Source organism: Neovison vison, chromosome 6 (assembly GCF_020171115.1).
Source record: "Neovison vison isolate M4711 chromosome 6, ASM_NN_V1, whole genome shotgun sequence".
NCBI lineage: Eukaryota > Metazoa > Chordata > Mammalia > Carnivora > Mustelidae > Neogale > Neogale vison.
In genome coordinates this window covers 168,512,814-168,525,374 of record NC_058096.1, presented here as the reverse complement: position 1 = coordinate 168,525,374, position 12,561 = coordinate 168,512,814, and positions in this window count along the sequence as shown.

The following is a 12,561-nucleotide window of genomic DNA, read 5'->3' as shown; positions in this document are numbered from 1 at the left end:
ATGGTTCTTGGTGCTATAGTAAACGGAATTGATTCTCTAATTTCCCTTTCTGTATTTTCATTGTTAGTGTATAGAAAGCCACTGATTTCTGCACATTGACTTTGTATCCTGCCACGTTGCTGAATTGCTGTATGAGTTCTAGTAGTTTGGGGATGGAGTCTTTTGGGTTTTCCATATAAAGAATCATGTCATCTGCGAAGAGAGAGAGTTTGACTTCTTCATTACCAATTTGGATACCTTTTATTTCTCTCTGTTGTCTGATTGCTGTTGCTAGGACTTCTAATACTATGTTGAACAAGAGTGGTGAAAGTGGGCATCCTTGTCGTGTTCCTGACCTCAACGGGAAGGATGCAAGCTATTTCCTATTGAGGATGATATTTGCTGTGGGTCTTTGATAGATAGATTTGATGAAGCTCAGGAATTTTCCCTCTATCTCTATACTTTGAAGCGTTTTAATCAGGAATGGATGCTGGATTTTGTCAAATGCTTTTTCTGCATCAATTGAGAGGACCATGTGGTTCTTCTCTCTTCTCTTATTAATTTTTTTAATCACATTGATTGATTTGCGAATGTTGAACCATCCTTGTATCCCAGGGATGAATCCCACCTGGTCATGGTGGATAATCTTTTCAATGTGCTGTTGGATCCTATTTGCTAGGATCTTGTTGAGAATCTTAGCATCCATATTCATCAGTGATACTGGTCTGAAATTCTCCTTTTTCGTAGGCCTGGTTTGGGGATCAGGGTAATGCTGACTTCATAGAGAGAGTCAGGAAGTTTTCCTTCTGCTTCAGTTTTTTGAAACAGCTTCAGGAGAATAGGTGTTATTTCTTCTTTGAAGGTTTGGTAGAATTCCCCAGGGAATCCATCAGGTCCTGGGCTCTTGTTTTTTGGGAGGTTTTTGATCACTGCTTTAATCTCATTACTAGATATTGGTCTATTCAGGTTGTCAATTTCTTCCTGATTCAATTTTGAGAGTTTATAGTTTTCCAGGAATGCATCCATTTCATCTAGGTTGCTTAGCTTATTGGCATATAACTGTTGATAATAACTTCTGATGATTGTTTCTACTTCCTTGGTGTTTGTTGTGAACTCTCCCTTTTCATTCATAATTTTATGTATTTGAGCTTTCTCTCTTTTCTTTTGGATTAGTGTCGCCAATGGTTTATTGATCTTATTGATTCTTTCAAAAAACCATCTTCATCAGCCATAGCAACTTCTTTCAAGATACGTCTCCAAAGGCAAGGGAAACAAAAGCGAAAATAAACTTCTGGGACTTCATCAAAATCAAAAGCTTCAGCACAGCAAAGGAAACAGTCAAAAAAACAAAGAGGCAACCCACGGAATGGGAGAAGATATTTGCAAATGACAGTACAGACAAAAGGTTGATATCCAGGATCTATAATGAACTCCTCAAACTCAACCCACACGAAACAGACAAACACATCAAAAAATGGGCAGAAGATATGAACAGACACTTCTCCAATCAAGACATACAAATGGCTATCAGACACATGAAAAAATGCTCATCATCATTAGCCCTCAGGGAGATTCAAATTAAAACCACATTGAGATATCACCTTACACCAGTTAGAATGGCCAAAATTAACAAAACAGGAAACAACATGTGTTGGAGAGGATGTGGAGAAAGGGGAACCCTCTTCCACGGTTGGTGGGAATGCAAGTTGGTGCAGCCTCTTTGGAGAACAGTGTGGAGATTCCTCAAGAAATTAAAAATAGAGCTTCCCTATGACCCTGCAATTGCACTCCTGGGTATTTACCCCAAAGATACAGATGTCGTGAAAAGAAGGGCCATCTGTACCCCAATGTTTATAGCAGCAATGGCCACAGTCGCCAAACTATGGAAAGAACAAAGATGCCCTTCAACGGATGAATGGATAAGGAAGATGTGGTCCATATACACTATGGAGTATTATGCCTCCATCCGAAAGGACGAATACCCAACTTTTGTAGCAACATGGACGGGACTGGAAGAGATTATGCTGAGTGAAATCAGTCAAGCAGAGAGAGTCAATTATCATATGGTTTCACTCATTTGTGGAGCATAACCAATAGCATGGAGGACAAGGGGCGTTAGAGAGGTGTAGGGAATTTGGGTAAATTGGAAGGGGAGGTGAACCATGAGAGACTATGGACTCTGAAAAACAGTCTGAGGGGTTTGAAGTGGCGGGGGGGTGGGAGGTTGGGGTACCAGGTGGTGGGTATTATAGAGGGCACGGCTTGCATGGAGCACTGGGTGTGGTGAAAAAATAATGAATACTGTTTTTCTGAAAATAAATAAATTGGGAAAAAAAACCATCTTCTAGTTTCATTGATACGTTCTACTGTATCTCTGGTTTCTACCTCATTGATCTCAGCTCTAATCTTTTTGTTTGTTTGTTTTTTTGTTTTGTTTTGTTTTTTTCCTGCAATTTATTTATTTTCAGAAAAACAGTATTCATTATTTTTTCACCACACCCAGTGCTCCATGCAAGCTGTGCCCTCTATAATACCCACCACCTGGTACCCCAACCTCCACCCCCCCGCCACTGCAAACCCCTCAGATTGTTTTTCAGAGTCCATAGTCTCTCATGGTTCATCTCCCCTTCCAATTTACCCAAAAGCACATACCCTCCCCAATGTCCATAACCCTACCCCCCTTCTCCCAACACCCCTCCCCCCAGCAACCCACAGTTTGTTTCATGAGATTAAGAGTCACTTATGGTTTGTCTCCCTCCCTATCCCATCTTGTTTCATGGATTCTTCTCCTACCCACTTAAGCCCCCATGTTGCATCACCACTTCCTCATATCAGGGAGATCATATGATATTTGTCTTTCTCCGCTTGACTTATTTCGATAAGTATGATACGCTCTAGTTCCATCCATGTTGTCGCAAATGGCAAGATTTTGTTTCTTTTGATGGCTGCATAGTATTCCATTGTGTATATATACCACATCTTCTTGATCCATTCATCTGTTGATGGACATCTAGGTTCTTTCCATAGTTTGGCTATTGTGGACATTGCTGCTATAAACATTCAGGTGCACGTGCCCCTTTGGATCACTACGTTTGTATCTTTAGGGTAAATTCCCAGTAGTGCAATTGCTGGGTCATAGGGCAGTTCTATTTTCAACATTTTGAGGAACCTCCATGCTGTTTTCCAGAGTGGTTGCACCAGCTTGCATTCCCACCAACAGTGTAGGAGGGTTCCCCTTTCTCTGCATCCTCGCCAGCATCTGTCATTTCCTGACTTGTTGATTTTAGCCATTCTGACTGGTGTGAGGTGATATCTCATTGTGGTTTTGATTTGTATTTCCCTGATGCCGAGTGATATGGAGCACTTTTTCATGTGTCTGTTGGCCATCTGGATGTCTTCTTTGCATAAACGTCTGTTCATGTCCTCTGCCCATTTCTTGATTGGATTATTTGTTCTTTGGGTGTTGAGTTTGTTAAGTTCTTTATAGATTTTGGACACTAGTCCTTTATCTGATATGTCGTTTGCAAATATCTTCTCCCATTCTGTCAGTTGTCTTTTGGTTTTGTTAACTGTTTCCTTTGCTGTGCAAAAGCTTTTGATTTTGATGAAATCCCAAAAGTTCATTTTTGCCTTTGCTTCCCTTGCCTTTGGCGATGTTCCTAGGAAGATGTTGCTGCGGCTGAGGTCGAAGAGGTTGCTGCCTGTGTTCTCCTCAAGGATTTTGATGGATTCCTATCTCACATTGAGGTCCTTAGTCCATTTTGAATCTATTTTTGTGTGTGGTGTAAGGAAATGGTCCAATTTTCCCAACACCATTTATTGAAGAGCCTGTCTTTTTTCCATTGGACATTCTTTCCTGCTTTGTCGAAGATTAGTTGACCATAGAGTTGAGGGTCTATTTCTGGGCTCTCTATTCTGTTCCATTGGTCTATGTGTTTTTGTGCCAGTACCATGCTGTCTTGATGATGACAGCTTTGTAATAAAGCTTGAAGTCCGGAATTGTGATGCCACCAACTTTGGCTTTGTTTTTCAATATCCCTTTGGCTATTCGAGGTCTTTTCTGGTTCCATATAAATTTTAAAATTATTTGTTCCATTTCTTTGAAAAAGATGGATGGTACTTTGATAGGAATTGCATTAAATGTGTAGATTGCTTTAGGTAGCATAGACATTTTCACAATATTTATTCTTCCAATCCAGGAGCATGGAACATTTTTCCATTTCTTTGTGTCTTCCTCAATTTCTTTCATGAGTACTTTATAGTTTTCTGAATATAGATTCTGTGCCTCTTTGGTTAGGTTTATTCCTAGGTATCTTATGGTTTGGGGTGCAATTGTAAATGGGATTGACTCCTTAATTTCTCTTTCTTCTGTCTTGTTGTTGGTGTAGAGAAATGCAACTGATTTCTGTGCATTGATCTTATATCCTGACACTTTACTGAATTCCTGTATAAGTTCTAGCAGTTTTGGAGTGGAGTCTTTTGGGTTTTCCACATAGAGTATCATATCATCTGCGAAGAGTGATAATTTGACTTCTTCTTTGCCGATTTGGATGCCTTTAATTTCCTTTTGTTGTCTGATTGCTGAGGCTAGGACTTCTAGTACTATGTTGAATAGCAGTGGTGATAATGGACATCCCTGCCGTGTTCCTGACCTTAGTGGAAAAGCTTTCAGTTTTTCTCCATTGAGAATGATATTTGCAGTGGGTTTTTCATAGATGGCTTTGATGATATTGAGGTATGTGCCCTCTATCCCTACACTTTGAAGGGTTTTGATCAGGAAGGGATGCTGTACTTTGTCAAATGCTTTTTCAGCATCTATTGAGAGTATCATATGGTTCTTGTTCTTTCTTTTATTGATGTGTTGTATCACATTGACTGATTTGCGGATGTTGAACCAACCTTGCAGCCCTGGGATAAATCCCACTTGGTCGTGGTGAATAATCCTTTTAATGTACTGTTGAATCCTATTGGCTAGTATTTTGGTGAGAATTTTTGCATCTGTGTTCATCAAGGATATTGGTCTATAGCTCTCTTTTTTGATGGGATCCTTGTCTGGTTTGGGGATCAAGGTGATGCTGGCCTCATAAAATGAGTTTGGGAGTTTTCCTTCCATTTCTATTTTTTGGAACAGTTTCAGGAGAATAGGAATTAGTTCTTCTTTAAATGTTTGGTAGAATTCCCCCGGGAAGCCATCTGGCCCTGGGCTTTTGTTTGTTTGGAGATTTTTAATGACTGTTTCAATCTCCTTACTGGTTATGGGTCTGTTCAGGCTTTCTATTTCTTCCTGGTTCAATTTTGGTAGTTTATATGTTTCTAGGAATGCATCCATTTCTTCCAGATTGTCAAATTTGTTGGTGTAGAGTTGCTCATAGTATGTTCTTATAATAGTTTGTATTTCTTTGGTGTTAGTTGTGATCTCTCCTCTTTCATTCATGATTTTATTTATTTGGGTCCTTTCTCTTTTCTTTTTGATAAGTCTGGCCAAGGGTTTATCAATTTTATTAATTCTTTCAAAGAACCAGCTCCTAGTTTGGTTGATTTGTTCTATTGTTTTTTTGGTTTCTATTTCATTGATTTCTGCTCTGATCTTTATGATTTCTCTTCTCCTGCTGGGCTTAGGGTTTCTTTCTTGTTCTTTCTCCAGCTCCTTTAGGTGTAGGGTTAGGTTGTGTACCTGAGACCTTTCTTGTTTCTTGAGAAAAGCTTGTACCGCTATATATTTTCCTCTCAGGACTGCCTTTGTTGTGTCCCACAGATTTTGAACTGTTGTATTTTCATTATCATTTGTTTCCATGATTTTTTTCAATTCTTCTTTAATTTCCCGGTTGACCCATTTATTCTTTAGAAGGATGCTGTTTAGTCTCCATGTATTTGTGTTCTTTCCAAACTTCCTCTTGTGGTTGAGTTCTAGCTTCAGAGCATTTTGGTCTGAAAATATGCAGGGAATGATCCCAATCTTTTGATACTGGTTCAGTCCTGATTTAGGACTGAGGATGTGATCTATTCTGGAGAATGTTCCATGTGCACTAGAGAAGAATGTGTATTCTGTTGCTTTGGGTTGAAATGTTCTGAATATATCTGTGATGTCCATCTCATCCAGTATATCATTTAAGGCCTTTATTTCCCTGTTGATCTTTTGCTTGGATGATCTGTCCATTTCAGTGAGGGGAGTGTTAAAGTCCCCTACTATGATTGTATTATTGTTGATGTGTTTCTTTGATTTTGTTATTAATTGGTTTATATAGTTTGCTGCACCCACGTTGGGGGCATAGATATTTAAAATTGATAGATCTTCTTGTTGGACAGACCCTTTGAGTATGATATAGTGTCCTTCCTCATCTCTTATTATAGTCTTTGGCTTAAAATCTAATTGATCTGATATAAGGATTGCCACTCCTGCTTTTTTCTGATGTCCATTAGCATGGTAAATTCTTTTCCACCCCCTCACTTTAAATCTGGAGGTGTCTTCGGGTTTAAAATGAGTTTCTTGGAGGCAACATATAGATGGGTTTTGTTTTTTTATCCATTCTGATACCCTGTGTCTTTTGATTGGGGCATTTAGCCCATTAACATTCAGGGTAACTATTGAGAGATATGATTTTAGTGCCATTGTATTGCCTGTAAGGTGACTGTTACTGTATATTGTCTCTGTTCCTTTCTGATCTACCACTTGTAGGCTCTCTCTTTGCTTAGAGGACCCCTTTCAGTATTTCCTGTAGAGCTGGTTTGGTGTTTGCAAATTCTTTCAGTTTTTGTTTGTCCTGGAAGCTTTTAATCTCTCCTTCTATTTTCAATGATAGCCTAGCTGGATATAGTATTCTTGGCTGCATGTTTTTCTCGTTTAGTGCTCTGAAAATATCATGCCAGCTCTTTCTGGCCTGCCAGGTCTCTGTGGATAAGTCATCTGCCAATCTAATATTTATACCATTGTATGTTACAGACTTCTTTTCCCGGGCTGCTTTCAGGATTTGCTCTTTGTCACTAAGGCTTGTAAATTTTACTATTAGGTGACGGGGTGTGGGCCTATTCTTATTGATTTTGAGGGGCGTTCTCTGAACCTCCTGAATTTTGATGCTCGTTCCCTTTGCTATATTGGGGAAATTCTCCCCAATAATTCTCTCCAGTATACCTTCTGCTCCCCTGTCTCTTTCTTCTTCTTCTGGAATCCCAATTATTCTAATGTTGTTTCGTCTTACGGTGTCACTTATCTCTCGAATTCTCCCCTCATGGTCCAGTAGCTGTTTGTCCCTCTTTTGCTCAGCTTCTTTATTCTCTGTCATTTGGTCTTCTATATCGCTAATTCTTTCTTCTGCCTCATTTATCCTAGCAGTGAGCGCCTCCATTTTTGATTGAACTTCATTAATAGCTTTTTTGATTTCAACTTGGTTAGATTTTAGTTCTTTTATTTCTCCAGAAAGGGCTTTTATATCTCTGGAGAGGGTTTCTCTAATATCTTCCATGCCTTTTTCAAGCCTGGCTATAACCTTGAGAATTGTCATTTTGAACTCTAGATATGACATATTACCAATGTCTGTATTCATTAGATCCCTAGCCTTCGGTACTGCCTCTTGTTCTTTTTTTTGTTGTGAATTTTCCCGCCTTGTCATTTTGTCCAGCTAAGAGTATATGAAGGAGCAAGTAAAATACTAAAAGGGTGGCAACAATCCCAGGAAAATATGCTTTAACCAAATCAGAAGAGATCCCAAATCGTGAGGGGGGAGAAATCTCCTCTGATTGGGATCTCCTTTGATTGGGATCTCCCAATCTCTTTTGATTGGGATCTCCCAATCTCTTCTGATTGGGATCTCTTCTGACTTGGGGATAAAAAGAGGTTCAAAAAGAAAGAAAGAAAAAAAAAAGAAAAAAAGAATTAAAAAAAAGAGATTGAAAAAAAAAGAGATTGAATTAAAAATTCAATCAAGAATTTAAAAAAGAATTAAGAAAAAAAAAGATTGAAGAGATTAGGATCTCTTCTGATTTGGGGATAAAAAGAGGTTCAAAAATAAAGAAAGAAAAAAAAGAATTAAAAAAAAGAAAATGAATAAAGAAAAGTATAAAAAAGAAAAAAAATATATATTAGATAATCTAGTTAAAAAACGTTAAAAAAGAAAAGGGTAAAAGTTATAAAAAATTTTAGCAGAAGAAGAGAAAAAAAATGAAAAAGAAAAAAATTAAATTAACTGCAAGACTAAAAAATCACAGGCAGAAAGCCATGAGTTCTGTGGTTTGTTTTCTCCTCCTCTGGAATTCTGCTGCTCTCTCCTTGGTATTGAAACTGCACTCCTTGGTAGGTGAACTTGGTCTTGTCTGGATTTCTTGTTGATCTTCTGGGTGAGGGGCCTGTTGTAGTGATTCTCAAGTGTCTTTGCCCCAGGCGGAATTACACCGCCCTTACCAGGGGCCGGGCTGAGTGATCTGCTCGGCTTTGCTTTCAGGAGCTTTTGTTCCCTGAGCACTTTCCGTAGAGTTCCGGAGGACGGGAATACAAATGGCGGCCTCCTGGTCTCCGGCCCGGAGGAGCCGAGAGCCCGGGGCCCCGCTCCCCAGTGCGCCCTCAGCGAACAGCTCCTAGTAACTCGCGTCTGCCTGACCTCCGGCCGCCCTCCGAGCTCACCGAGCTTGCGACCGGTTCAAGGCAACTCTGAGCTGCGAGCTTACTGTCGGCTCTGTCTCTGCAGCCGGCTTTCCCGTTCCAATATCCGCAAGCTCTGCTACACTCAGACACCCCCGATCCTTCTGTGACACCGCAGGACCTAAGGTCACGCCGACCCCGCGTGGGCTTCGCCCCGGTTTAGCCTCCGGAGTGATGTCCCTCAGCGGAACAGACTTTTAAAAGTCCTGATTTTGTGCTCCGCTGCTCCGCCGCTTGCCGGGAGCCGGCCCCTCCCCCCAGGGTCTATATTCCCGTGGCTTTGGATTTACTTCTCCGCCAGTCCTACCTTTCAGAAAGTGGTTGTTTTTCTGTTTCTAGAATTGCTGTTCTTCTACTCTTCGATCTGCCGATGGATTTTCAGGTGTTTGCAATCTTTAGATAAGCTCTCTAGCTGATCTCCTGCTAGCTGAGGTAGTCTCAGCCTGCTACTTGACTCCTCCCCTGTTCTCAGCTCTAATCTTGATGATTTCCCTTCTTATGTGAGGAGTTGGTTTGATTTGTTGTTGATTCTCCTGTTCTTTAAGGTGTAGAGACAGCTGCTGTGTTCTGGATTTTTCAATTTTTTTTTTTTTTGAGGGAGGCTTGAATGACTATGTATTTCCCCCTTAGGACCGCCTTTGCTGTATCCCATAGGTTTTGGGTCGAAGTGTCTTCATTGTCATTGGTTTCCATGAATTGTTTCAGTTCTTCCTTGATATCCTGGTTTATCCAAGCATTCTTAAGCAAGGTGGTCTTTAGCTTTCAGGTGTTTGAGTTCCTTCACACCATTCATTTTTGATGCAGTATTCCAATATTCGTTGTTTATGTACAACACCCAGAGCTCCATGCAATATATACCTTGCTTAATATGCACTACCAGGCTCACCCATCCCACCACTCATCCTCTCTAAAACCTCAGATTGCTTCTCAGAGTCCACAGTCTCTCATGGGTCATCCCCTGCCTCCGATTTCTGCCCCTTCATTTTTCCTTTCCTTGTCTTAATGTCCTCCATGTTATTTCTTATGTTCCACAAGTAAGTGAAACCATATGATAATTGTATTTCTCTGCTTGACTTATTTCACTCAGCATAATCTCCTCCAGTCCCATCCATGTTGATGCAAAAGTTGGGTATTTATCCTTTCTGATGGCTGAGTAGTATTCCATTGTATATAGAGACCACATCATCTTTATCCATTCACCTGTTGAAGGTCATCTTGGCTCCTTCCAAATTTTAGCTATTGTGGACATTGCTGCTATGAACACTGCAGTACATATGGCCCCTCTCATCACTATACCTGTATCATTGGGGTAAATACCCAGTAGTACAATTGCAGGGTCATAGGGTAGTTCTATTTTCAATTGTTTGAGAAATCTCCACACTGTTTTCCAAAGTGGCTGCACCAATTTGCATTCCCACCATCTGTGTAAGACTATTCCCATTTCTCCACATCCTCTCCAACAGTGTTCTGCCTTGTTAATCTTTGCCATTCTATCTGATGTAAGGTGGTATCTCAATGTGGTTTTGATTCAAATTTCTCTGATGGCCAATGATGATGAACATTTTTTCATGTGTCTGTGAGGCATTTGTATTCTTCATTGTAGATGTGTCTGTTCATGTCTTCTGCCCATTTTTGGGCAACTCGATTTGTTTTTTTTGGTTGTTGATTTTGAAAAGTTCTTATCAGCCCTTTGTCTGTAGTGTCAGTTGAGAATATATTTTCTGATTCCGTGGGTTGCCTCTTTGTTTCATTGACTGTTTCCTTTACTGTGCAGAAGTTTTTATCTTAATGAACTTAAGGGGGGTTCTATAAAAGGAGAAAGAGCCCAAGAGTGATACAGAACAGACATATACAGTGACAATCCATAGAAACAAGGACATCGCAAGCAACATGATAATAATAATATCTTACCTGTCAACAATCACTCTCAACTTGAATGGCTTAAATGCTCCTGTGAAATGGCACAGGATTACAGATTAGATAAAAAGACAGGACCCATCCATATGCTGTCTCTAAGAGACTCATTCTGAACCTAAAGATACATCCAGACTGAAAGTGAAGGGATGGAGAACAATTTTTCATGCCAACACACCTCAAAAGAAAGCTGGGGTAGAATTCTCATATCAGACAATTTAGATTTTAAGCTAAAGACTGTGCTTAAAGAACAGAAGTACACTATATCATTCTTAAAGAGTCTATTCAACAAGAATATCTACCAATTGTAAATATCTATGCCTCCAACATGAAAACCGCCAACTACATAAGCCAACTGTTAAACAAAATGAAGAGACATACTGATAAGAATACATTAATTGTAGAATACATGCCACTCTCAGCAAGGGACAGACCAACTCAGGAGAAAATCAACAAAGAAAAAAGAGCTTTGAATGACACATTGGATCAGATGGTACTCACAGGTATATATGGAACATTCCACCCTAAAACAACAGAATACTCATTCTTCTCAAGTGCACATGGAACTTTCTCCAGAATAGATTACATACTGAATCACAAATCAGATCTCAATTGATACAAAAATATTGAGATGATTCTTGGCATATTCTCAAACCAAAATACTTTGAAACTAGAACTCAATCATAAGAGAAGCTTAATTTTTTAAAATTTATTTTCAGCATAACAATATTCATTGTTAAGAAATTCAAACACTTGGAAGCTAAAGACCATCCTGTTTAGAAGGTTTGAAGCAAATGGGAAAACAAGAAGAATTTAAACAATTCATAGAAATAAAAAAAGTGAAGACACGTTAGTCCAAAACCTATGAAAAAAACAAAGAAAAAGAAAAATACTGAATACACAAACACTCTTTACACCTTACAGAACTGGAGAATCAACAACAAATTAAGTATACCCCATGCACAAGAAGGGAAATAATTAAAATTAGGGAAGGTATCAATGAATTAGAAACCAAAAGAGATACACTAGAAAATATTGAAAAAAACTAGGAGATGGTTCATTGAAAGGATTAATAAGATTGATAAACCTCTGGCCAGACTTATCAAAAAGAAAGTGAAAAGGACCCAAATTAATAAAATCATGAATGAAAGGGGAGAGATCATGACTAAGAGCAAGGAAATGGAAGCAATCATCAGAAATTGTTATCAACAGTTATATGCCAATAAGTTAAGCAGCCTAGAAGAAATGGATGCATTCCTGGAAACCTAGATACATCTAAGACTGAAACAGGAAGATTCTGACATCCTGAATAGACCAATCACTAGCAGCGAGATTGAAGCAGTGATCAAAAACCTCCCAAAAATTAAGAGTCCAGGGCCTGAAGGACTCACTGGGGAATTCTACCAAATATTCAAAGAAGAAATAATACCTATTCTACTGAAGCTGTTTCAAAAAATGAAGCAGAAGGAAAACTTCCAAATTCAATCCATAAGGCCAGCATTACCCTGATCACCAAACAAAGCAAAGACCCCACCAAAAAGAATTTCAGACCAATATCACTGATGAATATGGATGCTAAGATTCTCAACAAGATCCTAGCAAATAGGATCCAACAGCACATTGAAAAGATTATCCACCATGACCCTGTGGGATTCATCCCTGGGTTACAAGGATGGTTCAACATTCGCAAATCAATCAGTGTGATAGAACAAATCAATAAGAGAAGAGAGAAGAACTACATGGTCCTCTCAATTGATGCAGAAAAAAACATTTGACAAAATCCAACATCTGTTCCTGATTAAAACGCTTCAAAGTATAGGGATAGAGGGAACATTCCTGAACTTCATAAAATCTATCTATGAAAAACCCAAAGTGAGTATCATCCTCAACGGGAAAAAGCTCGCAGCCTTCCCATTGAGATCAAGAACATGACAAGGATGCCCACTCTCACCACTCTTGTTCAACATAGTATTAGAAGTCCTAGCAACAGCAATCAGACAATAAAGGGAAATAAAAGGTATCCAAATTGGTAATGA